The sequence below is a fragment of the Sciurus vulgaris genome (assembly GCF_902686455.1).
Source record: "Sciurus vulgaris genome assembly, chromosome: 7".
In the NCBI taxonomy this organism is placed as follows: Eukaryota; Metazoa; Chordata; class Mammalia; order Rodentia; family Sciuridae; genus Sciurus; species Sciurus vulgaris.
In genome coordinates, this window is record NC_136467.1 from 36,395,708 (window position 1) to 36,420,863 (window position 25,156).

At 36.1% G+C, this 25,156-nt stretch overlaps 1 protein-coding gene and 1 pseudogene across 2 annotated transcripts in view; one reads left to right on the plus strand and one right to left on the minus strand.

Moving 5' to 3' along the window:
* The window catches only part of LAMA2 (laminin subunit alpha 2), a 620,167-nt gene that overhangs the window by 405,820 nt on the left and 189,191 nt on the right, over positions 1-25,156 (minus strand). The window lies entirely within an intron of this gene.
* LOC306666233 (small ribosomal subunit protein uS11-like) lies at positions 405-25,151 on the plus strand (annotated as a pseudogene). The gene has a single exon. The product of its transcript is annotated as a small ribosomal subunit protein uS11-like (transcript).

A 25,156-nucleotide genomic window follows, 5' to 3' on the forward strand; every position in this document is an offset into this window, starting at 1 on the left:
GGATGTAGCTCAGTGTTAAAGCCCTTGTCTTATATGTGTGAGGCCCTGGGTTCAATCTGCAGAACTGTAAAAAGTAAAAATGAATAAACAAATAAATAAATAACAAGATTAAAAATAAGTATCTTTCAATGTTTTACAAATCCAACCGAAACCAGAAATGAAACCTAATTGTGACAATCCAGTGTTAAATTTGAATATCTGACACTGACCATATGATTTATCTTATAAAATTGTTTTAAAAGTTCCTAAATTCCAAGTTTATCCTTTAGCTGTTATTTCAAGAATATACCATTATGAAATATTCTTGAATATATAATAGTTAACAATTTAAAATGTGGATCCTGATGAAAATTAAACAGACACACTAGTTGGTTTACTTTTCTTTAATATATACCAAATCTGCACCCCTTTTCCCTGGACACTGTTTATTTAATAAAATTTTCATTTTCTTGGGAATAAAATGGGATTAGCAAATTGTTCATTGTTTATCATGTAAATCACACCAAGGTTCATGTGAACATTTCTCAAAAGATTATTTTCGCACCCTGTAACTAAGAATGTGAAATACTTGCAACATTCTTGGGAGAAATCTCCCTGTCCAAAACTATGTGTGTCTACTCTTTGATCTTACAGTTTCTACTCACTTCTCTGACCTCTAAAGCTCAACATTCTTCAGGACTCACTTCTAGAACATGTTGGTCACAGACTTCCTTGGTGATCTCATGAATTCTTATGGTTTTAAATCCCCCCAACTTTTATTTTTTCCTGCAGTACTGGGGATTGAATCCAGGCCTTGCACATGCTCCACCACTGGGCTGCAACCCAGCCCCAAATTTATATTTTTAAGCAGCATTTCTCATCTGAACACCAGAATACTGCATCTTGTCTATCCAACACCATCACAATGTCCAAGAGACCTTTCAATATATACAAAATTGAAGTCCTGTGTCAAATCTGCTACATCGACAGTCTTCTCCAATTCACCTAATGGTAACTCAGTCCTCTAGATGCTTAAGCAAAATGATGAACTTGTCCCATCTCACTCACTCCCACCTCATGTAAGATCATCGGCACATCCTTTGGAAGGTTCCAATTGGTCAGGAAATCCTGTTGACTCTATACTTCTATTCAGCAACTCCTTACACCTTTGCTGCTGCTATAACACTCAAAAGTCACTGTAATTTAGCCTCTGAAGTGCTGCAAAAGTCTCTTCACTGCTCTCCTGCTTCCCCTTCCCTCCTCTAAAACTCACCCAGAGCAGCTGGAGTGAGGGGAGTGAGGGGCCATGAGGAGGGGAACATCATGCCATCAAGGGTTCTTTTTAGAGTGTTGAACATGATCTAAGATTGGACTGAGGTGCTGGCTGCCCAAGTCTGTGACCATACTAAATACTCCTGGACCACATGCTTTAAATTGGTAAATTATGTTGTATATAAAATATATCTTCAAAGACTCTTTGAGGAGAAAAAAGAGGACTGTCAAATGTCTGAGTTTTTATCATGTTTGCAAGATGACAAGTTAGCCTGATACAGTTTCATGGATGCTGGAAGAACATATGGGACTCTAAACAGGGAAGAAGCCTTTTATTACTCAAAGTCCAGGAAGCCACATGAACATCACCATATTTGATACCAGTCCCCAAGTTTTGCTTGTAAAAGACAGAAAGAGGATGGACTGGGGCCTGCACTCACAGCCAGTATGTTACTGAGGAGGAATCCTGATTTAAGAGCTCTAGCTGTCTCTTCTGGGTGGTGAGCATATTTGCTCCTTGATCTGGGTAGAAACAGCATCCATATCTACCCCAGCTATAAACAAACCTGACCTTTGCTTCACAGAGATGCTACATAAACATCCTTGAAAAGATAGTCTGCCACAAAAACGCTCTTCCCCAGTTTCCAAAGTTATAGCCAATTTGCCAAGGTTTCTATCTGAATGTAGGCCTAAGCTTTTAGATTTCAGTTTTAGTCAAGATGTATTATTTGGAGAACACATCACAAGAATTAAGTGGTTTTAAGTGGTAGTAATTTTTAAAATAAGCTTTTATATTGTTCTTTAAAAAAAAAACACTTTATAGGGATATAATTGACATACAAAAAGCTGTAGTACATATTCAATATATCCAACTTGATGAGTTTGCAGATAAGGGTATATCAATAAAACCCTCACCAGGATCTATGCTATCAGTATATCTGTAACTACCAAAAGTTTCTTCTTACCCTCTTTATTTATTATTATACTTATTATTTCATGTGGTAGAAACACACACTGTAAAATATAAGGTGTTAGAAAAAATGTGGTACAAAATACAGTATCATTAATGCTAGGCACTATGCTGAATTGTAAATCTCTAGAACTTGTATCCTTTGAAGGGTCCTTCCATTGTCCCCTCCTCTCAGACCCTGGTAATCACCATGATAGCCTGTGTTGCTTTGACTATTTTAGATTCCTCATGTAAGCGAAGTCACGTAGTATTTGCACTGTCTGGCTTATTTCAATTACATATTGTTCTTCATGTTCATCCATGTTGTTCCCAGTGACAGAATTTCCTTCTTTATAAGGCTGAATCCTACTGTTTCATAGGTATGAATATACCACATTTTATCCAGTTATCCATCAGTGGATATTTAGGTTGCTTCTATGTCATAGTTACTATGAGTAATGCTATAAAGAACGTAAGAGTGTAGATATCTCTTTGAAAACCTGATTTTAATTCCTTTAGATAGATATCTAGAAAGAAGATGACTAGATCATATGGTTATTCTACTCAATTATTTTGCAGAAACTCAATATTCTTTTAATTACTAGCCACACCAATTTATTTTCCTTCTAGGTTAGTTTTATACATTAAATTTATCTTATTTAATTCTAAGTATCAGGAAGGTATTACTGTGTTCCTTATTTTTGTGGATGAAGAAACAATCTCAGAGAGGTTCCCAAGAACAAACAGCTAGGAAGTTTGAGAGCCGGGATTCAAATCCAGTAGTAACAGCATGTGGTAGGGATGTGTGGGTGCGGTGGAGCATGCCAAGAGAGCAGGATAGCAGTCAGTCACAGTTAGAGGCAACCACTCCACAACCTTTGTCCAGCAAACCTGGCAATTGCTTGCTCCTCACAAAAGCACATGTCACAAACCTTTGAATAAGCACCATCAGAGAGGAATCATGTGACAATCTTCACATATGGTCTTGCTTCCTTCCTAGTGTGTCTAGTGAGACATCTTCTCCCATAGATTTTCAAAGTCATGAAGCAAATAGTAGCAAGGAGGCTTTCTGGGTCACATTTCTCTGAAATTTACTTTGGATCACAAGTATTATTAGGACTACTTGAGCACGTTTATACTCCTAGGGCTCCCTTGAATGAAATCCAGTCCAGTAGAGAACATAAAAATCTATGCCACTGCTATCCACAAAAAGTCATGTGGGGTATAAGGAAGAAATTCTGATTGGTTAAGATTTTTTCAAGAACTGAATTATTCATGTTAACTGTGTAAATGTGATTAGGAAAAAATCATTTCCATCAATAGTTTGTGAAAGATGTATGAATTAGCAGCTTGTATGATGGAAGACTTATATACAGAGTTAAACCTAAGGTTTTTACAGGACTTTAAACTACATACAGAAGTAGAAATTAATCAGTTCAGGAAACTTCCAAGTTTTGCTTATGGGTTTTAAGACAGGACTAACAACAATGTTTAGAGATTTCACGCAATTTTAAATGTTAGCTATAATTTTAGCAATAGACTTCATAATGATGAGTAATAATTGCAAATTTTATTTTTTCATGCTGGTTCAAGCAGTGAGGTAGCAAATCATATCTTTCCTTTATCTCAACTGAAGCGATTACATTCTGAAAAATTTGATTTTAGGCAATTTATAAATCTTTAATAGCTCAATGCCTCATAAAACTGACTCTAGTTAATTTTAATAAAAATTTCAAAATATGTTATTTGCAATTTGCAAATCCCTTATAATTTCACTGTCATAGCCTTTTCCAGAGTTTTTAGAGTTCACCATAATTAACTTCTTTAAACTCAATTGTAATAATATTAGAAGGTATAATCTAGAATTTTACTAGGATGATTTCATTTTTCCAAACACAATTTCCAGAGTTTCTAGTTTTTCCTGGTCATAAAGTTGTGTCACTTCTAAAGCCTTACATTCAGGGAGCTCTTTAGAGTAGAAGACATGTCATTACAAACAGATAATATGACTAGATATGCTAGGATAGAAAGTTGTAAACCCACAGGAATGATTGATGTTAAATAAAAATATTCAAATTAAATAAAAATGCAATGGCAAAGCAACAGCATCAAAAGGGTTTGTAAAAAAAAAAATGGAAAGTGTCTTTGTAGAAGACTCTGAGGTCCTCAAAGAAATAAAAACTGTTTTTCTTATTAAAATTTTAGATCTCCCAATTTAGAAAATCTTGTACACAAACATCTCAAAATGGAAAAAGTACAGTGATGAGGGTGATTCATTTGTTTTTATAAGTTCTCTGCAAATAATTATTTCTGAAAATACATCCCCAGCCCACCATCAGTGAAGGACACTGGGAGCTGGCGGTCTTTGTCTAGGGCTCTGTAGGGGCCCGTAGGCTAATAAGTATTCCCACCCACTACTACCACAGCAAATGGTTCTGCAATCCAGCTCCAGATATTGTTAATCATTTCAGCATTCAAAAAGTCTCCTTGAAAAGTTGAGCTGAAGGGGCATACTGATTCATGTGGGTTAAAAACATCCTTGCAATTCACAGGCTATTTTTTACTAAAAGCAATAAGGAAGTAGCAGGAGAAGACATTAGACCCATTTGGATTCTTCTACAGTGCTAACTTCTACATATTCCTATAACTTTTGCCTGTGTTCTAAATCACAGCAAAAGCAAGAGCAAAAGACTGTGGAGACCAGAGGCTACTAATTTCCTTGAAGATTTCTCAATTCAATGTGAACAGACATAGAAAGATCACTTGACAGAGGATAAATAAGTCTTTAAACAAAATATCTCCAGAGATAAAAGTGAAGTCATCAAAAGGGAAAGGTCTGACTTCTAAGATCACAGAAATGACATCTAAAATCCAGATATTTATGATATTATAACCATAAAATTATTTCACATTACTTGATTTTTAAATCTAAAACCCCCCACTTTTATTTACAAAATAATTAAACATTTTGCCCAGTCTGATACTCATAAGTCCCTGTTAAGTCCAAAAATTTTATTAGAGTTCAACCATGTCCATTTTTATTAGTGACAAAGGTATCCCATCGAACAAAGTTTAGCTTATTTCATTCTTACTTTTCCTTTTTTATTTAAATTACAAACTTTAAAAACTGCAAATGTTTATATGAGGGATTCTTCACTAAATGCTTCCAGAAAATTCCAAATAATTAAAACTCAATTTTCCACCTTACTGTGTTTTCATATATAGCAAATGAGATTTTGGATATTTAAATAATTTCTGTTTACTTTTTAGAAGATTTTGGCTGTACCAAAATATGTATCTGAGGGTCTTAGATTGGAATACATCTTAAATTATGCTATAGCAGCTTTAAAAATGTTCTTGATAAAATTCTTTTATAGATCTGACAAGTTCTGTTTATAAATAGAATTTTTCTTTTTAACTTTGGTGTAGAGATATTAGAAATTATATTTGAAGCTTCTTGAATTGGTTCCATTACCAAGATCTAACTACAACTTATACAAGTGATCATTTTGTACTAAAACAATAAAACTTTCCATATCCCCTAAACATATTTATTGGTTGCTATTTACTTAATCGTGTCAGTACATATACAAAATATATGTGTGTATTATGTTCATGTGTGTGTATACTTACATAGTTTTACCAAACAATTCCAAATTTAAATTACCAAATGAATTATCAAGTTTATCTCAGAAATATTCATGGAAGAACATAAACATTTGCACATATTGCTTATAATTATGAAAAATTGGAAAGAACCTGAAAGACCATCAGTGGGGATGTGATAAGTTGTAGGATCCCTCCATTTCAATGGAGCATTGAGATAAAAACAAAATAAAGCCACCAAGAATGAAAGGGGAAACAAGTGTGTGCAACATCATAAGTGAAAAAAGCAAATCCTAACACCATGTAAAGGACAATTGCATTTGTGTAAGAAAGGAATACATAATGTGTTGTTATACCCATGTGATCATATAAGCATGGAAAATACAATCCAGAAGAATCCATGCCAAACAGCTAACTGCTGTTAGCAGTAAAAAGGACCGGAAGAAGACAGGGCTTTCTTCATCTTTATCTGCGGATCGTGACATAGTACTCCATACAAAATTGCTTTATGTAATTTTGTTCTATTTATTTTTAATTGACAAATTAAAAATATCAAAACAAAACTTTAAGTACCCTGTGTACTACTTTTTATTCTCGGGCTGGGTTCCTCATTCTTACACATCACCAGTCAGGACCAATGACTGTCCATCAGCACCTCCATGGTCCAGCTTCCCTCTTCAATTCTTCAGGGAAGATGTTAAAAACATTCAAGCACTTTTCTAGCTTTCAGAGGTTTCTCATCTGCTTTGCTTCTCAGAGATAATGATTCTCTACTTGGCATATATTCCAATTTAGTTAAGTTTCCTCAAGGAGGATCATAGAGATTAGTGATAAATTTGTAGCAGATGAAATTCCAAGTCTAAATGTAAAGGAATGGGCCTATGAGTCACTTGTCTTTTCAAAGAAACTAAAATAACTTGGTACACATCACATGTATATTAATGGGGTTCCTGCCTTTCACCTATATCAGTATGTTTGAATACTGTGCACTTCCCAACTTCTTTAGAATCTGCAAGGAGATGCACATGCAGTATGTTATTTACTACACAGCAAAGCTAGAGGGTAGAGGGAGAAGGAATCTTAAACCATCGTATAGGAAAAATTTAACTCATGAATGCACCCCTAAGGTGCCAGAGAAACTAGGGACTGGAGGTTGCAGAAATTGAGTGGTACAATTGGGAATTAAATCCTGATGAATTTTACTTCAAATTTAGTGCATTTTCCATTTGTCCATGATCACCTGTATAAGACTAGCATTCTTTTCCAGCCTGATGCTAAGGAGTATGTTAATTCATCCATTCAGTTATTATGGTACATTTTTTAAAAATTTTTTTCATCTTTGTCTGCTAATCATGTGGCAGTTCTCTTCATTGTGAGAGACAGTCACATGGTGTTCTTTCATGGTTAAAGCAAGCAAATTTTAGTTACTCTTCTCTTATTATTTTGTTCATGTCATGTTCCCTCATTATTCTTTCTATACTGAAAGAGTCTAAAGTATCCATCCTGTAGTGCGTGTGCCTATGCACATTCATAGACAATTTGATTAAAAACACAGGCAGTGGCATCACCCTGAGTTCAAATCCTGGCTCTGCCATTTACTAATTTATACTTAGGCACTGTGATATTGTCCATCAGTTTACTTATTCATAAATTGGAATAATAACAGTGTCCACTATATGGAGGTATTGTGAAGGGTTGATGAGATAAGAATTGTAAAACACTTAGAATGGTACCTCGTATGTGGCAAGCAATCAGTAAATGTTAAGTATTATTGTTCAGAGGGTATATTGGGGAAATACATTGTTCAGACAGAAGCATTTCTCTGTGGCAGTGATCGGGCTCTGCACTTGCATAGGAGGAGTGCATTCTATATATTAATCACATAGAAAGTCACCCAGCAATGAAGAATATTGATGCTTAAATCCCTGTCAAGTAATCTGACCCAGAGCACTTAACTGCACACTTGACATTTCAGATTGACAACAAAATGGCATACTAACCACCCATCCCTAAGGCTCCTCGGAGGGTTAAGTTAGACTGTCAGAAAATTATGCAATTGAATCATATTATCAAGTTCCTCAGACACACATATATCATTATTGAATGAGAAATTTTAAGTTTATATCCTTAGCTTTCATATGTGGTAGAATTAAGCAAATGATATTTTCCTTTGTGCCATTTGTCCTTGAAAACCTTGTACTTTTTGCTCTCTGAAGTCGTAACAAAAGGACTGCACTAAAACGCTCTGAGAATTCATTGCCAGAAAAATGTTTGTCTTGAAAATTTGGAAGTACTCTTTTCTTTGGCAGACAAGGAAATTATATAATTTCACATTTTCCTTTTTTGCCTTAATTGTCTGAAAATTCTGAATTAAATTAAGAGTTGAACTGAAATAACTAACATTTCCCAGATGAGCAGCCAATGTTTATTTTTTCTTAATTTTTTTAGTTAAATTTTCATTTTTGTTTTCCCTTTAAATTTTGCTTTTGTTATGTATGCCACTTTGATGTGTTCCTTGGAAACAAGTAGAGGTAAAAAAGGGACTCCTCTTTAATGTATAATTTTGTCATCTCTTCATTAGTTTGTTCATCCAGTATTACTGAGCACCAACCCTGCTAAATATAAGAGTAAAAAACTAAACTATGTGGAAATGCTCATAAAAGCATTGGAAAGAATATATTGAAGAGAATTATTACTGAGTTTTCAGAATAAGTGAAATTCATGTTATTAATATCATTTCTCTGAAACCCTGTTAACTCATGTTCCTCTTAAAACTCTCTTTTAGTCTGTGAATATAAAATGAGGCAGTTAATTTTTAAACAAGAATATAAAAAGTCATACAACTAAGTGAATGAAAACCGCCTTAGACTAACCGCCTTGTCCTATACGTTCAACACTGCTCTGAGATTTCTGAACTATTCAGAGCTATGTTCAGAACCTTTGGAACAGTCTTTGCCTATCTCAATGTTACAAAATTTCATGTTTGAAGGAAAATAATTTGGGGGAGGAAATAAAAGAAGCCATTTTTAGTCAAGAGGAGTGAACCAACTCCAAGCAGAGTTTCAAAATTATTTTGAACAATATTACATTCATTATAATGGGTATAAGGCTCTTTATGTTACTATGAATTCTGAAGCATTGCCTAAAACTAAAGTTCCTTTGCTAGCACACTTCATAGTCTGTGCTATATAAGCAAGAAAAACAAGTCTTCTCTGGCTCCCCCTGTCATGTCTTTAGCCAGCTTAATTCCTTCCTCCTCCCCTCTCAGTGAGCAAGCTTTTAGAAGATAAGATGCAGTTGCTGCTCTCAAAAACTTGTGCAAATCCCTGACTGCTAATTGCATGCATAAAATCCTAGGAGATCAAGAAAAGAAGAAATTCTGAGTTGCATTCTATAATACACTGAAATAAATGATAATAAAACCTAGCATTATTAAATGTACACGGCGAACCAGATATTTTGTACAAATCATCTCATTTAATATGATGAGTGTTGAAAGGTATGTATTTATACTCTCCATGTTGAGATAAGGAAACTGAACTTCGAAGAGTTGCCCAAGGTTATACAGCCATTAACAGCCAGACCAGACTCCAAACCAGTCTTGATTTCAAAGAATCCCACACTCAATGATACCACACATTACAATTCTAACCTCTTCCTGCTGTACAGATCTCAGTCATTTCTTCCACGGGAAAATATGATGGGGTAGAATATAAACTGACGACTTAGGACTGAACATGGTTTGTGTTCTCCTAAGGATTTTTAGAAGCTGTATATTCACTTAACCATGTCCCTTTGAAATGAATAAACATCAGCTGGAAAAAATACATTTCTTAAAGAAGTAGTCTATATGCATCACACAAATAAAAAAAAAAAATCCCATTTCCAGATGTTAGTGTAAAATTACCCAGATGCTACAAACTGATCATCCATAATACCAGAAGAAAAAAAAAAAAAAAAAAAAAAAAAAAGAAAAAAAATGTAAAATGATTGCCAAAAAGAAATCAAAGTGGAGATACCAGTTTGGTTTTTTTGCTAAGTTACAGAAGATGAATTATTTCTCTGCATTTTTAGTGTGCTCATGTAGAACAATATCTCTTTAATGATACAATGAGTTTGTGACATTGTTTCCTGGCTAGAGTAATTAATGCCATTTTCATGACAACACTCTGGAGTCCCTATAACATCTTGCTTATGTATTGTTTTAGATTGAGCAGGGAAGTAAAGTTCTCTTCAGTACCCAAGAAATGAAATATACACAAAATTAAAATTATAATCACATACTTTGTGCTTAAATTTAAATTCAGGATCATAGTTTACCATTTTGTTTTTGATTCTCCTGGGATTTGAGTATAGCTTTAGCACATAAACAAATGACATATGCTGTCCTGTCACAGATTTAATAGATATTTGAAGGCTAACTGGTTTATCAATCATGATAGTCAAGCTAAATAAGTCAGCTCCCACTTTCTACTTTAAGGCAAGATTTATTGGATTTGGAGGTCTGCATGGAAGGTCTTACATATATGTTCTTGTCATGCAAACCTAGCTGTGGGGAAATGCAAGAAGGATTAAGCCATGTCCCACTCCCTCATGGAACTCAGTTGCTTTCAGCAATGCCTAATAAACAGTAGCAACTTTCAACCTCATCATCCGTGAAAAGACACTGAGGAAGATCTTAGCTTAAATGACTGCATAGAAATAAATATTTTTTAAAAGCAAATACAGAAAGCATTAATTCTTGTTATCTGATTTAAAACAAAGCAAACAAGCCAAAGCTATTTGTATTCCTATCTCAACAAACATCCATTTGTAGTTTTCCTTTAGGGAACTGTATAAATTATAATCATATCAATGAGAACTAACAAGAATTCATTTAGTTTTGAGTCTCTAGCTGTTCCTCAACCTTGTAGTCCTCTAACAGGAGGACTTGTTTACTTCTGTTTCTGCAGCTGTGAGTTCTGGATGGAGTCATAGAGTTGTTATTTTTCAAAATAATCCCAAATTCTCTTTCCAGGCCAGAATAAAAAGTATTATTTGGTTCAGGATATATTTCACTGATTACTCTCGAACTGCTTATTTTAAATCTTTTCAACTCTAATTTACATTGATCTTGTGCAATTCAAGTCCTTTTATTTTATTTTTTTTAAATATGTGAATATTCTATTTGTCGTTATTTGGTCTACTTCCGATTTTGGAATTTTAAAGGCTCTGGAAATGCTGTTTCTTTTATTATGTTTAAACAAACTTAGCATCATTGGAAGCACTGACATCTGCTCCTCTTCCTATTTTGCCTTGTTTCCTCTTTTAATAAAGACCTTATTTGGCTAAAAAATTACCTGTGCCATTTTTTCAGGAAAGAAAGTTAGGCACCAGCTGTGCTATTTTTCCAGTGATAGGGATAAAATGTCCTGAACCATCTATCCTTTTAGCCCTTATGCAAGACCTTAGCCAGGCAGAATTGAGAATGACTGGTATTTCTGGGCTTTTCTCTATGGGATGCCTCAAGAACACTAGTAGGCCTTAGCAAATTTTATCAGTGTGGCTCTGTGGATAAGAAGAAATGCAAAAACACTTTGTGCTGCCCAGAACACCACTTCCCCTCATTTTGCTACTGTCTTAATAGTTTATCTTCCTGAGACCACCATTTGCAGTTCTCTGTCCATGTTCAGATGCCATTTCTGTAGTAACAGAGAGGGTTTTCGTTTGTTGTTTTGTTGTTTGGCCTACACTTCACATGGAATATGTTCTCAAAAGTGTGTAGTGACATGATTTCATTGTGGGTGAACATCATAGAGTGTGCTTCCACAAAACTCAAATAGCATAGGGTTCTACACATCTAGGCTATACGGGGTGTGTGTGTGTGTGTGTGTGTGTGTGTGTGTGTACATGTGAGCACACATGTGAATGTACGGTATAGCCTATTGCTTCTAGGGCCATCATGAACAAAGCACAAGATTAAATCAAGCACAAGAGAAAATAATGCAATCAAGAAACATGGTAAACAGGAATTCTGTGAGTCTGCTGCTAGTGCACCATGTCATACTGTTTCAGTTAACATTTTTTGAATAAATAGAAATATTCCCTAAAATGATGATCAGAAATATAGTAAACACATAAACCAGAGTTACTTATTATCATTATCAAATGTTATACATTCTACATAGCTTTTTTACTCTCCTACAACTGAAAGCACAGGATGCTTGTTTACACCAGCATAATCACACATTAAGTAATGTGCTATATGAGAATGTAATCATGGCTACAATGTCACTGGGCAATGGGAATCTCCCAGCTCCACTGCATTATAGGCTCACAATTGCATATGCTGCCTGTCCTTGACTGAAGCAACATCATTCAGTACATGACTGTACTTAAATGGCTCTGGTAAGGAACTCCACCTTGTTAGTATCAGGTGGTTCATGGGGTAAACTAGTAGAGATTTGGTCACAACACACATTTCAGTGTAATGCTGAAGATGCCAGTTGCTTTGCTTTGGGCTTTTTTCTCTGCATTTTTGTTCCATCTTTTTTCTGTTGCTTTGCACTAGCCATTGTTTCAAGATAAATATATATGCTTTTCTTAGCACAGAACCCTAGCAAAAAGAATATACCCATCTTCTGCCAAATGGACTGACTTAGAAGTCAAATATTACCTGGGATTGTTTGGGGAATTATTAAATGGAGAATTATTAAAAGGAAAGACTTAACAAAACACTAGTGGAAAATAGGAAGTTAAAACATTGCCCCTTTAGGGACCATCCCTCAGGCCAACAAGTGAGCCCCACACTGTGCAAGCACTGTGGGAAAAGAATGGCAGAAGAGACCAGGCTCGCTGGTGCAGGCCTGTAATCCCAGAGGCTTGGGAGGCTGAGGCAGGAGAATCATGGGTTCAAAACCAGCCTCAGCAACAGTGAGGTGCTAAACAACTCAGTGAGGCCCCATCTCTAAATAGAATACAAAATAGGGCTGGGGATGTGGCTCAGTGGCTGAGTGTCCCTGAGTTCAACCCCCAGTACACTTCCCTGCCCACCAAAAAAGACTGGCAAAACAAGATACATTCCATAAACTAAAGCAAAACTCCAAATGTTTTCATTCCTTATGTTGTTAAACATACTTATTTTTATTTTAACAAGACTTTACCATAATTATTGTATAGGGAAAGAATTCTGCTCCCCTAAAATCTGCTTCTGCGACATGTTTCTGCAAGGTAGGTGATTTTTTTCCTAAGTTTAAAATGGAATTTTCTCATTCTGAAACTATTTTACAGCTCAGAACACACAAACTGTCTACTCAATTTATTCAGTTATTCAGAAGCTGAAATAATCATGGTGAGTCAAAGCAGTTGCTATGAACACAGCCTGTCTCTATTTAATCCTTTCCACATTCCCTATGTGGCAACAAGGCAGTTCCCTAGGTAGGTGCCTGGCATTTCCTCTGTCTGTCCCTCTCTGTAACCACGCCTTTTCTGGGCTAAGAATGTCTTTACCACTTTATCCCAGATTCTGTTTTTCCTGATTTATTTCATGTCATATCTAATGCCTTAAATTTACTTTATTCCCTGCACCCTGAGACACTGCTGGGCACACAGATGGTTCTCCATATTTGTTAATGGGTAAAAAAGTTAATTGTTGAACCCTATTCATTGACTACATAAACTTATTAAATTTATTCTTAATATCAAGTCATTTGTTGGTTGAACTGAAACTGTATCCTAGCCATATTTTTGGTACCCTATCTTTTGCTTAGTAGTGATAAATGTGTCAGCGGTTCTATTGTAGCTAATTTAACATAAAAGTTTATCTTAAGATAAATGGATTCAACATAACAAATTGTAAGAAGAAGAGCAAAATGTTTTTCATGTACTGAAATAACATGGAGATAAGGAAGAAGGCAAAATTAAATCATTTCTATGATTTTTTTTCCTTCAAAAGCAATAGATGGTTTCTTTTATCCCTTGACATAATCTTTAAGAGTTTTCACCAATAATCTTACAATAAGGTAATTCACCCTGAAAAGAGTAGTAGATAACTGCTATAAGTGGATGTCAGGTTTAAAAATATATGAAATGCCTCTAAAAAGGTATCATCTGTCACTCCTGATAAAACCAACATTTATACATGTGATCGAATAGAGGAACATTCCTGTTCTTAAGTATCAGGGAACTGGAAATTTATTTCTGTGGGCACACAGATATATACAAACATACTTTATTTTCTATGAACCCAAACCACACTGTTCCCAAACTTATTACCAGTAACCAATGTCCCTTAAGTTTCCATGTGGATCCCCATGGAACCTGACACAATGCCTAAATATTCAGATGAAAATACTATATGTTGCTCTCTTCTTTCTCCCCCAAATTCAGAAACAAATATAGCATGACTCATTTTTAGCTTAATATTGACCTTATTATTAATTCAGGAATAAGGACATCCATAAGACAACTAATATAAATTACTATACTTATAATTTATTGTTTCAGTGAAAGAGTTTGATGTTTTTGCTGAAATATTGTGTGTAGCTAAGGTTACATTTAGTACAACTTAAATTTCTGCAAGTATTTCTATTCCTGCTTTGGCATATATTAGTTTCATACATATGAAAATGCATTTTATTGACTCAAAATAGTCAAATATTGGCAATTTCATATGGCTCAACCTAATAGTACCTTTGGTTTTAGAAGACACTTATCAGTGAATAGGAAAGTAAATAATTCTTATTACTGAATGAAGCTTAAGAGCAAATTTACACAAGGAAAATATAATTTTCTAACTTGTAATCTGGCCAGGGTTGCCATTTTCCTCTGTAAAATGAGTATCATAGGATTTTTGCTACCCATGATTGGAATTTAAATTGTATGTCTTCTGTATTTCCTATGTAGCAGAATTCAGCAAAGTTATTCATTTATATATTTTCAATGACAATATTTGGTAGAAGTCAGTCTTCCATGATGTAAAATAGTACATATCCTCAGGCTAATATTCCTTGCAATGGATTTTCCTCTAGTTTTCTCTTCTTCACAGTGGACCTGGTAAAGTATCTCCTGGTATCTTTCTAAGTTTGCTTGTAAAGTGTAATCAAAACCCTTCCAATCCTGGGTTACTTGTCTCAAGGACTTTTGATGATAGCTTGAGCGTTGAAATAGTTTCCCTAAGGATCAGAAGCTTATTTTAATAGCTTCAAGATCCTTTGTTGTATTTTCAAGTGTACTTCTGTAATAAAGATAATAGTACCTTATCTTTCCTTTGTGAAACTGATTAACTGGCACAGACACACCTTCAGGTTTTCCCAGTAGAGAAAGTAGATGGCACTTAGTTATCCACACAGTGTCACATAAGTCCTTGTGACCGAAGGAAAAGTCCCATTTAGAAGAGGGCTGATTGCACCTGAGGGTTCAGTTTATAAAGTGGAGCGATTACAAGATTTGCCAGTCACAAAATCTAGACCAGATATTAATGGTGAAATTTAGCTGTGCATGATCTCAAACAAGCTTCCTTCTATAAAGTGAGAATAATAAAAATTTTGGCTTCAAATGTCTTCTTTCGTGAGAATCAGATGAAAGAGAATATGACAAAGTATTTTGTGACTCATGAAGAATCACAGACTAAAAGTTTACTGCCAATATTATTGGTAACAAAACCAATAGTTACTAATCCTCCTTGGGGTTCACATTTTAACTGAAAAGGCTTAGATACTACTTTGGTAATATGGAATAAAACTGATAAGACTCATCCAATCCTGCATGACATACCATTCCTTCATGGCACGTCTGCTTAGGAATTTAGACTTGATTTTAAATGTTGCCAAACGAGTGAAAATGCAGAAGTAAAAATAGGTAGTGACTCAATCCTGGGCACAAGCAACTTCACACATAAAGAAAGCAAGGCCTGATAGAAGGTGGGGACCCTTAGGCTTTCAATTCAGCACCCAGGCTATTTTTCCAGAAAACCCCAGATGGAAGGGAAAACATTTAACCCTATACCTTTCTGATGTTCTGAGGACACATTGAGTTAAAATACAGCTGGAAAAATGACCAACTATGCAAACTTGGGAAAGTCATGTCACCTGTCTATACCACCTTAACCTCAGCTGTAAAGAGAAACAATTATTAGAATACAGAAGTCCTTCTTTACCCAGGGTTTGGCTTTTCATAACTAGCTGAAAAAATGGCATGAGAATATTACCTCAAAAGTTCCAGCAATAATTCATAAGCTTTAAATTTTGTACTGTTTTGTATAGCAGGATGGATACTCCCCTATCCCACTCCATCCTGCTGCATACCACCAGGGACATGAATCATTCTTTGTATGGTGTGTCCACATTGTATACCTGCCTATTTGTTACTTCATAACTATCTCAGTCATCAGAGTGACCGTGGTAGTTTCCCAGTGCTTGTGTTCAAGGAAATCCTTTTTTTTACTTAATGACCCCAAAGTACAAAAACAGCATGCTGACAATTTTATTATAGTATATTATATATATAATATTATATTATACATATATAATTACTCTATTTTATAATTAGCTATGATTGTTAAATCTCCTATTTTGCCTAATTTTTGTTAAACTTTATTGTAGGCATGTTTAATAGGAAAAAGTATATATGGAGGTTCAGTACTTTGTGGTTTCAGGAATTCTCTGAGGATCTTGAAATGACCCACCCTCTTGCTGAAGAAGAGGGATTACTAATGTAACTTTATACTGATAAAACTCTTACAATAATACCTGTCATAAAATTAATGTGTAATAACTGTTAGCTCTTGTTATTGTCTTCCTGGCTCTGTACTAAGCCCATTTCAGTACTTGAGGCCCTCCCTGTTCTTCCTGGTCATTTATACTTCAGCAAGCTACAGTTCTTTGCCTCATTCATTTATTCAGTCTTGCTTAGGAGCCCCTGTCTGAACTAGGAATGACTCCACCCATCAGTATACAAGGTTCTGTTTTCCAATGATGCTCCCTGCTGTCAATCCAGACTAAGCCAGCTCAGATGTTCCATAGTGAGGAGTGGGTTTAAGTTGATGTTAGCTAGGAACTGAGGGAACTTGCTATCACAGTACATAGGTCGTACAGGGCATTGTCGTAAATAATCTAATTTCATCTGCACTATAGCTCTGTGAACTGGCCTGGCCACATAATAGTTTACTTGTCTTCTTCAACAAATGGTGCCAGTCCCATTGTTAATCATTGGCAGAATTATCTGAAAGCCAAATCTAGTGAATGCTCCCAAAGACAACATACAGTTCTTTTGTGTCTTCTACCCAAACCATGGACTTCCTACCCTAGCTTAACAAGAGCTATTCCATTTTAGTAGATCCTGGTATATCTAATTCTCTAACACTGAGATAACTGGGTCTCTTAAACATTGATGCTATCTCATCTAGAGTCTATTCTCATACTGTTTCTCTCATCATCTTTGCTTATCAGCAATACCATATTAATGGATTGGTTGACACTTCCTAGATCCAATATTTTGCATGTGCATGGGGAAAATCTACAAATTAATCCATACCAAGAAAGGAGAAATATAATCTTAATTTTGTATTTTTATTACAAAGTTATATTTTTAAATATAATTAGTACATTAAAAAGAAAAAGAAAATGTTTTAAATGAAATATGGGTTTTATGGATGTGGAATGCTTTGTAACAAGATCTCAAGTGCTCTGTGTATTCCAGCAGAGGTGAAGCCTATCATTTCTTGGAGGACTCTATAGAATCTTCATGGCAATGAATACTGTCACACTCTTCTTGCTCATGGGGTACTGACTGACCCAATGTTGGTCAACACAAGCATTGTTTTTTTTTTTTTTTATAGAAAGGAAATTTGAAACCTCAAATAATTATTTACCTAAATCTCTGTTCATAACAGAAACTAATTAGTAATACCCTGCTGCTTCTCACTAATGGTGAGATTTTAAGGGTAATTGAGAAGGACTACTTCCTCATTTCCATTCCCTCCTTTCCACAAGAGCTCACACATGAAATCTTGCTATACTCTTAACAATATTATATCAAAGGAGAATCTTGGAAACATTTTTTAAAACAGTGTTGGTTTTGTTTCTTCTCTCTCCAGTATTTGCAATTCTAAGGATCACCATAATGTCAGATGATGAAAAGAGAGAGAAAAATATTCTGTCTCTTTATATAAAATTCTGTCACATAGGAAATCAAAATAATATCAAAGCTCTACATACAGTTACCAAAAAAAAATTGTCTTCAAGAATTAATGATGGCTTCTCCAGGGATTTTTGTACAAGACTACCATGTTTCAAAAGCAAACTCAAAGTGAATCTAAGTTCCATTGAGTTTACTGCAGGAGAGAGTGAAGGGTATGGTAAGAAGGAAAGGAAATCATATTCAAATAACCTAAAGGTATGAGGAAATTGAGTCAACATCACCATGGTAACCATGAATATTTAGTTATGAGTCTAGTGACAATTCAAGTAAATTAAAAGTAATAATCCCAGTTACAGAAAGATGAAAAAACTCATATAACAGATAAACATAGATTATAATTTTGATTCTAGTATATCTAAAGCATTGCCCATCATCCTCACTATCATTAATGTCATTCCTCTCTCAGCCTCCTCTCCCACCATTAGTAACCTTGTTATAGTTCCAAGTACATTCACTCAACTGAAAACCAGCCAGAGTTTCAGTTCACAAAACCCCTGAAATTTCCTTAGAGAAAAATATTAGTTTCTTTCCTCAGTTGTAAGTAGTTATTATGACCAGTCCTCTCTCCTTAAATAAATGGTACCCTGCTCTCCTCCAGAGTTAGACAAAGTTGGAGATGTCTGAATGGTAAGCCAAGAGTTGAGACATCAGAATCTCCAGGAGCACCTTTTGAAAATATACAGAAGGCTTCCTGGGTCCTTCCCAAATTTACTGAGTTAAAAGCACTGGTCCCAGAAATAGCTATCTTTCAAAAGCTCCTACGTGATTTCTAATAGAAGCCAGCTTCTCAGAAGTGCCTCCAAGTGGTGTTCTTGTTCAGAGTTCCTGGTAGCACTGGAAACAACTGGTTTAACATGGGCTGTGATACTGGCTTCTGGTGGCGTAGGCTCCCTGTGGCACTGCTGGAGAGGCAGGTCTATGTAGCTGTGCCCACCAGAGCTTTCCCTGTGGCTGGCCTCATAAAATAATGGGGGCCCCCTGGGGTCTGTTGTTTTATACCCTGCAATACCTATTAGTGAGTTCAATATCACTCTCTCAAAACAGGGAAAAGTGGGTCCCTGCTGAGCCTTCTCTTGGCATTGATGATACAAAATTGCCCTTCTAAAATGAGACTCTAGTGAGGTTTTTGCTCAAAGCTTCCCTCTGTTTGCAGTCTAAATAAGAATATACAGGCTTATCCCTCCACTGTCCTCCATTATCCCTCCTCTACCAAGTCCTGAGATTTGAAACCCTATGATTATCTCAAAGTTAAGGGTGAGCTTCTCCTTTTGGGGGCAAACCCAGAATGCTAGACTGTATGGTAATCGGTTTCTTGGAAGTAGTTGAACCTTGTTATCTTGGGAGCTGGGTATGTGGCCTAAAGTACCCTTCCGGTAAATCTCCATGATTAACATTGTTGATCTCCAGAAAGCCATGAGAGCTGGAGGGCAGGCGAGAGGCTGAGGAAAAACAGGGAAAGTAGTGAGTGGGGGTGACAGGAGCAACAAAGTCCAGGAAATAAACAGAGCTGGTGCAGCTAAGAATAAGGAGGCCAGAGGAAGGGCCAGGCCCCTGCAGCGATGGTATGGGCAGAGGCGTACTGAACTTCAGATGCAAGGGTGAAGCCACGCCAGGATGTCCTTTATTAGATCAATAAATAATTTACCTTGCCAGGTGTGGTGGTGCACGCCTATAATCCCAGTGGCTCAGGAGGCTAGGACAGGAGGATCTTGAGTTCAAAGTTAGCCTCAGTAAAAGTGAAGCAGTAAGCAACTTAGTGAGACCCTATCTCTAAATAGAATACAATATAAGGCTGGGGATGTGACTCAGTGACTGAGGGCTCCCGAGTTCCATCCCCAGTACCACCCCTCACCAAAAAAAAAAAAAAAAAAAAAAAAAAAAAATTACTTAAAGCATCTTTTGGCTCTGGCATAAAATGTCTTTTCACCTGGAATATTCTAAAAGTTTTAGTACATTTTCTCAAAAGTCTCCAAACAAGTGACGATGTAAAAGACCCAGTAGGTTTGGCATTTCTCATTTGAACACTATTTCCTATTAATGTGTATCCTTAAAATATAAACATTGTTGTTTAGCATGTTATAATTAAGACACCCTAATTTCATAATGTATTGTTTTATGGGTAGCCCTTAAAAGTCTTAATTTTTCTTATTTCTGATCAAAATGTGTATTTAAAGGATACTGTAGAGGTCTGGAAGAAAGAGTCCATGTAGTTAGAAATGTATGTTACAAGCCAAGTGTGGTGGCGCATGCCTGTAATCCAAGTGGCTTGGGAGGCTGAGGCAGGAGGATCAGAAGTTCAAGCCAGCCTCAGCAACTTAACAAAGCCCTAAGCAACCTAGTGAGACCCAATCTCAGAATAAAAAGTAAAACTCTCTGGCGGTGGAGTGTGGAGACCACAAATGGCACCTTGCAAGGGAAAGGAACAGAAGGAAGAATAGGTCATCAGCCTTGGACCGCAGGTGGCGGAAGGAGAGATTGTATTTGGTGTCTGCCACACCTTTGCATCCTTCAATGACACCTGTATCCACATCACTGATCTTTCTGGCAAGGAAACTATCTGTTGTGTGATGGTGGGATGAAGGTGAAGGCTGACAGAGATGAGTCCTTTCTGTATGCTGCCATGTTGGCTGTCCAGGATGTAACCCAGAGGTGCAAGGAGCTAGGCATCACCGCCTGCATCTCAAACTCGAGGCCACGGGAGGAAACAGGACCAAGACCCTTGGATCTGGGACCCAATCAGCTCTCAGAGCCCTTGCAGTATGAAGATTGGGCGGATTGAGGATATCATCCCTATCCCCTCCAACAGCACCCACAGGAAGGGGGGCTGCCGGCTGTGAACAGGGCTCCTCAGATTATGTTCTGTCAATAAATGTCTTGTAAGCAATTTAAAAAATAAAAATAAAAATGCAAAAAGTAAAAAGTGCTTATGATTTGCCTCAGTGGGGTGGGGGTCGGGGTGGCTCAGTACCCTTAGGCTCAATTCCTGATTCCAAAAGATACACACATACACAAACTACAAATCATGGTGTATATTTAGACACTTTCACCAAAATAAAAATTTATATATAAGCATAATAATGTTTATCCATCAACACAAAAGAAATATACAAAAGAGCTATGCATATAAAAGTAAATAAGTCTTTCCTCCATGATACTCTTACCCCATACCTATAAGCCCAATATAATTATAAGAAAACATCAGACAAGCCCACACTGACCAATAATTTATAAAATATCTCTCAAATAATTATTGAAATATCTCTTAAAATGATTACAGATCAGAAGCAACAAAGGACACACAGTCACTAGATGCAATGGAGTATCCTGAATTGGATACTATAAGAGAAAAAAAGAGCAGTAATGGTAAAACTAATGAAAGCTTAGCAAAGTCTGTGGTTTAGTGAACAGTAAAATATCAATGTTAGCATCATTTGGAAATATGCATTGTGCAAGATATTATCCTTAGGGGTAGCAGGGTGAAGAGATATGAGGATTTTCTGTATTATTCTTATGTTTATGTGAATTCATCAGGATTTGTTGTTTTTTAAATTCATATGTGACTTTGCTTTTGTTTATATCAGGTTATATGACTAGGGCCACATTCCCAATGATAGCAACTAGACAAATTGGATAAAATATACAAAGACATCTGCTTAAAGCCACCTGAGAACTATTTAGCGGATGAAGAGTAATATTAATAGTGAGGAGAAGAAAGATGTCTAGTTAGATGATTGCTTTATTGTGACTTTGGTCTCATGGCATTTTCCTATCCAAAGGACATGGCTGAGAGACTAAGCCATGCTTCTGACAGTCCTGCTGTATTAGGAGGACAAAAGTTAGATTCTGTGACTAGTAAGGAGGGTGGTTGATAAATCCCACACATGTTGGCTTGGACTCCAAAGACAGGCATTCCAGGAATGAGGATAACTGGAATTAAAGCAGCTGTCACTACTGGGTTATAGCACAGCTTGGAGCCATCTGAGTGTCTCAGATACTTGAATCTCTAAATTGCGTTAAGAGGATCCAGATTGCCACGGGATAGTAGAAGGATCAGGACAACCTCACAAGATGAAGATAATATCTTCCTCCCTCGATTATTTCTACACGTACTTATATACTTTTTCAAGTACAATTTCTCTTATACAAAGTAGTCAGGATATAAAGAAGCAGAACCAAGATAAGAACCTAGGTCTTATACTCCCAAGTATATTTTTCTATACCAGGTTATCTCAGAAAAACGACTCTTCATAAGTACATGGTTTCAGCAACAGTATGTACAACTCCTCTAAATCATTTTTGAGTTTAAGAACTATCAACATTTTTTATTTTTAAATCAACTTCTAGTCTTTGCTAGAAACATTTACCAGGCAGTAGGGGATCTGGATTCTCTATTTTTTTCCTTCCACATATTATATTGTTCCATTATAGTTATACCTAATGGGGAGATTTGTTGTTACCTATTAGTACATGCACACAGTATAATCATATAATTTGGTCGCTTCTCTAGTCACTTTCCTCTATTCTACTCTCCCTTTGCTTTTCATGCAATCCAGCCCCCATCTTCCTTTTCCTTTTCTTCTCTATCAGGAAACCTGGATTCTTATTTCAGCTCTGCTACTACTGGAACTATAAGTGTTGGTTAATATCACCTGCCTTCTCTGAGTCTGTTTAAAGAAACATTCTGCAAAATAAACTCTTCAAAAATGAGTAGAAAATCTGAGAGAAGTCTGAATTTAATTCATGTTCTTAAAACCTACCATTCTACTTCAAATAGGCTAATTTTTTTTCCTATCCCTTACTTCAACCCCTTAATAGTCACCATCACTGAGCATTTTTATGTGAATGTTGTTCTAAGACTTGAATATAGTCAATTAGAGAAATAAAGAAGGAAACAGACATGTCAGTTTGTTCCATGTTGGCAGGATGATGTGGTCTAAATGGAGGACCATCTCTAAAGTAGGGAGAGCAGGGTGAGGGATCTTTGTGATTTGTGAATTACATGCCACATCGATATATTTTATATTCTTTGATCTTACTTAACCAATTTCTGAATTGGGTCATTTAAAAAATAGCTTAAAATATTAGATAATTATTAGTCTTGGGTAAAACCTGGATCCAGGAGAAAAATAATAAAAATTCAGTTCACACACATGTATTCTCTCTATACTCCTTACTTCCATGTCTGCAGGCTAAACTGGCTGGGACTTGGCCCGCCCCTGGGCAGAGAGCAGGTTGAACAGATGTTTGACTCACTGCATTTGACTCCTTGTCATTTGGCAGATTGAGATCTCTGCTGAGAGCACCATTTGGAATGTTTTCCCCCAAAACTGGTATTTTTGAACATGGAATTTGAAATAGAGTTTATACTCATTTAAAAAAAAAATTGCCAAATGGGAATCTGATAGATAAATGTCAGATACCTAACTGTCCCCCAGAAACATTTAGGGATACCCTAGATTGGCCTTGGTAGCCATGATACAATATGAATGTGGGTTTTCTGAAGTATGTGAATGTAATAGATGATATTGCCTTCTGAGGTTGGCCTGGGAGGAGAGAATATCAGACACAAGTACAGACGGTCCCTGACTTAGGATTTTTCACTTATAATTTTTTTTTTTTTTACTTTCTGATGGTGAAAGAATGACATTCATTTAGTAGAAATGTAATTTGAATTTTGAATTTTGAATTTGGATCTTTTCCCAGGCTAGCGATATGGGGTACCATCTTGTCTCATGATGCTGGGCAGCATCAGGAGCTATAGCTCTCAGTGAGACACAGGATCACAGGGGAGAACAGTCAATTCTCTACAATCTGCTATGTTGTCAGCACTTTTGGACATTGTGTTTTCACATCTCATTATGTCTACACAATGTTCATCAGTGTCTCCCGTACCCAAATTACCACTCTGTTCTTCAATTTCCGTGCAATATTCAATGAATTGCATGAGATAATTCAACACAGAATTATAAAATAGGCCTTGTGTTAGGTAATTTTGCCCAATGGTTGGCTAATGTAAGTGTTCTGAGCATGTTTAGGGTAGGCGAGCTAAGCTGTGGTGTTCAGATATCAGATGTGTAAGGTACATTTTTTACTTATGGGTTACATTTTCAACTTATGGGTTATCAGGATGTCAACCCTATGGTTAGTTGAGGAGGTAAACCATACATACTAAAGGGAGACAGTTCAGGAAAACATAATAATAAAGAGGCACTAGAGAATTCAAGAATCACCAAATCAAGGTTTGGATATTTTAGAAGAGACTACTAATAACAAATATGATAGCTACTGCTATCATTATTATTAAAACAGCAGCAGCAACAAGAAAAATAGTTAATGCTTATAGCACTAAATAGTTAATGCTTATCACACTGGGTGTACATGTCAGTACCATTTCTATGTAATAATCCATTTAATCATATTGGCAATAGTATGATGATAGCTATTGTTATTGTTCCCAATTTATGGAAGATGAAACTGAGGCACAGATAATTTAAACAGTTGGACGTAGAACGCAAAGCTAATAACAAGGAAGTCATAGTTTGAATCTATAGTTTAAAATTAATGAATAAATCTGAAATCTTAGCTGCAGGATGAAACGCACTACAGGGTAGCAGAATGCTTTTGAATTAAGCATCAGCCTACTTGCACATAATTGAGAATCTCAGAACCCTGCACACCAGTATTCAGGGTGACCCAATGAAAGAAACCCCACCACAGCACTCTGGTGATAGCAGAAACATATCCACGACTCGGGGTTTCTTTTATTTGGGCCCTTCATGTAGATTCCATTTGTTCACAAATTCTCCTCTTTTGTCTCCAGCTTCAGACCAGAGCATCCACAAATGTAAGGCTTTCTTTAAGGTCTCCAGTCCTTCTCTAATCATTATCAATCCTCACTGTCAGGAAAGTTTCTTTATATATAAAATTAATCACTGACTTTCCAGCTTAAACCCATTTCCTCTTCTCTGATCTTTATTGGAGATAGGAGACACATGAAGGTAGTTAACATTCTAATCACCTTGGGTTTTTTTCTTTTTTTAATTTAATAACTCATTTAAATGTACTTCTGCTAAATCCCATTTAAAATCTCTCTGACATTAATTACTGATATATTCAAGTCTTTCTGACAGGCTTATTTTGCCACATAAAGTGTACTTCAATGGTGAGTATTCT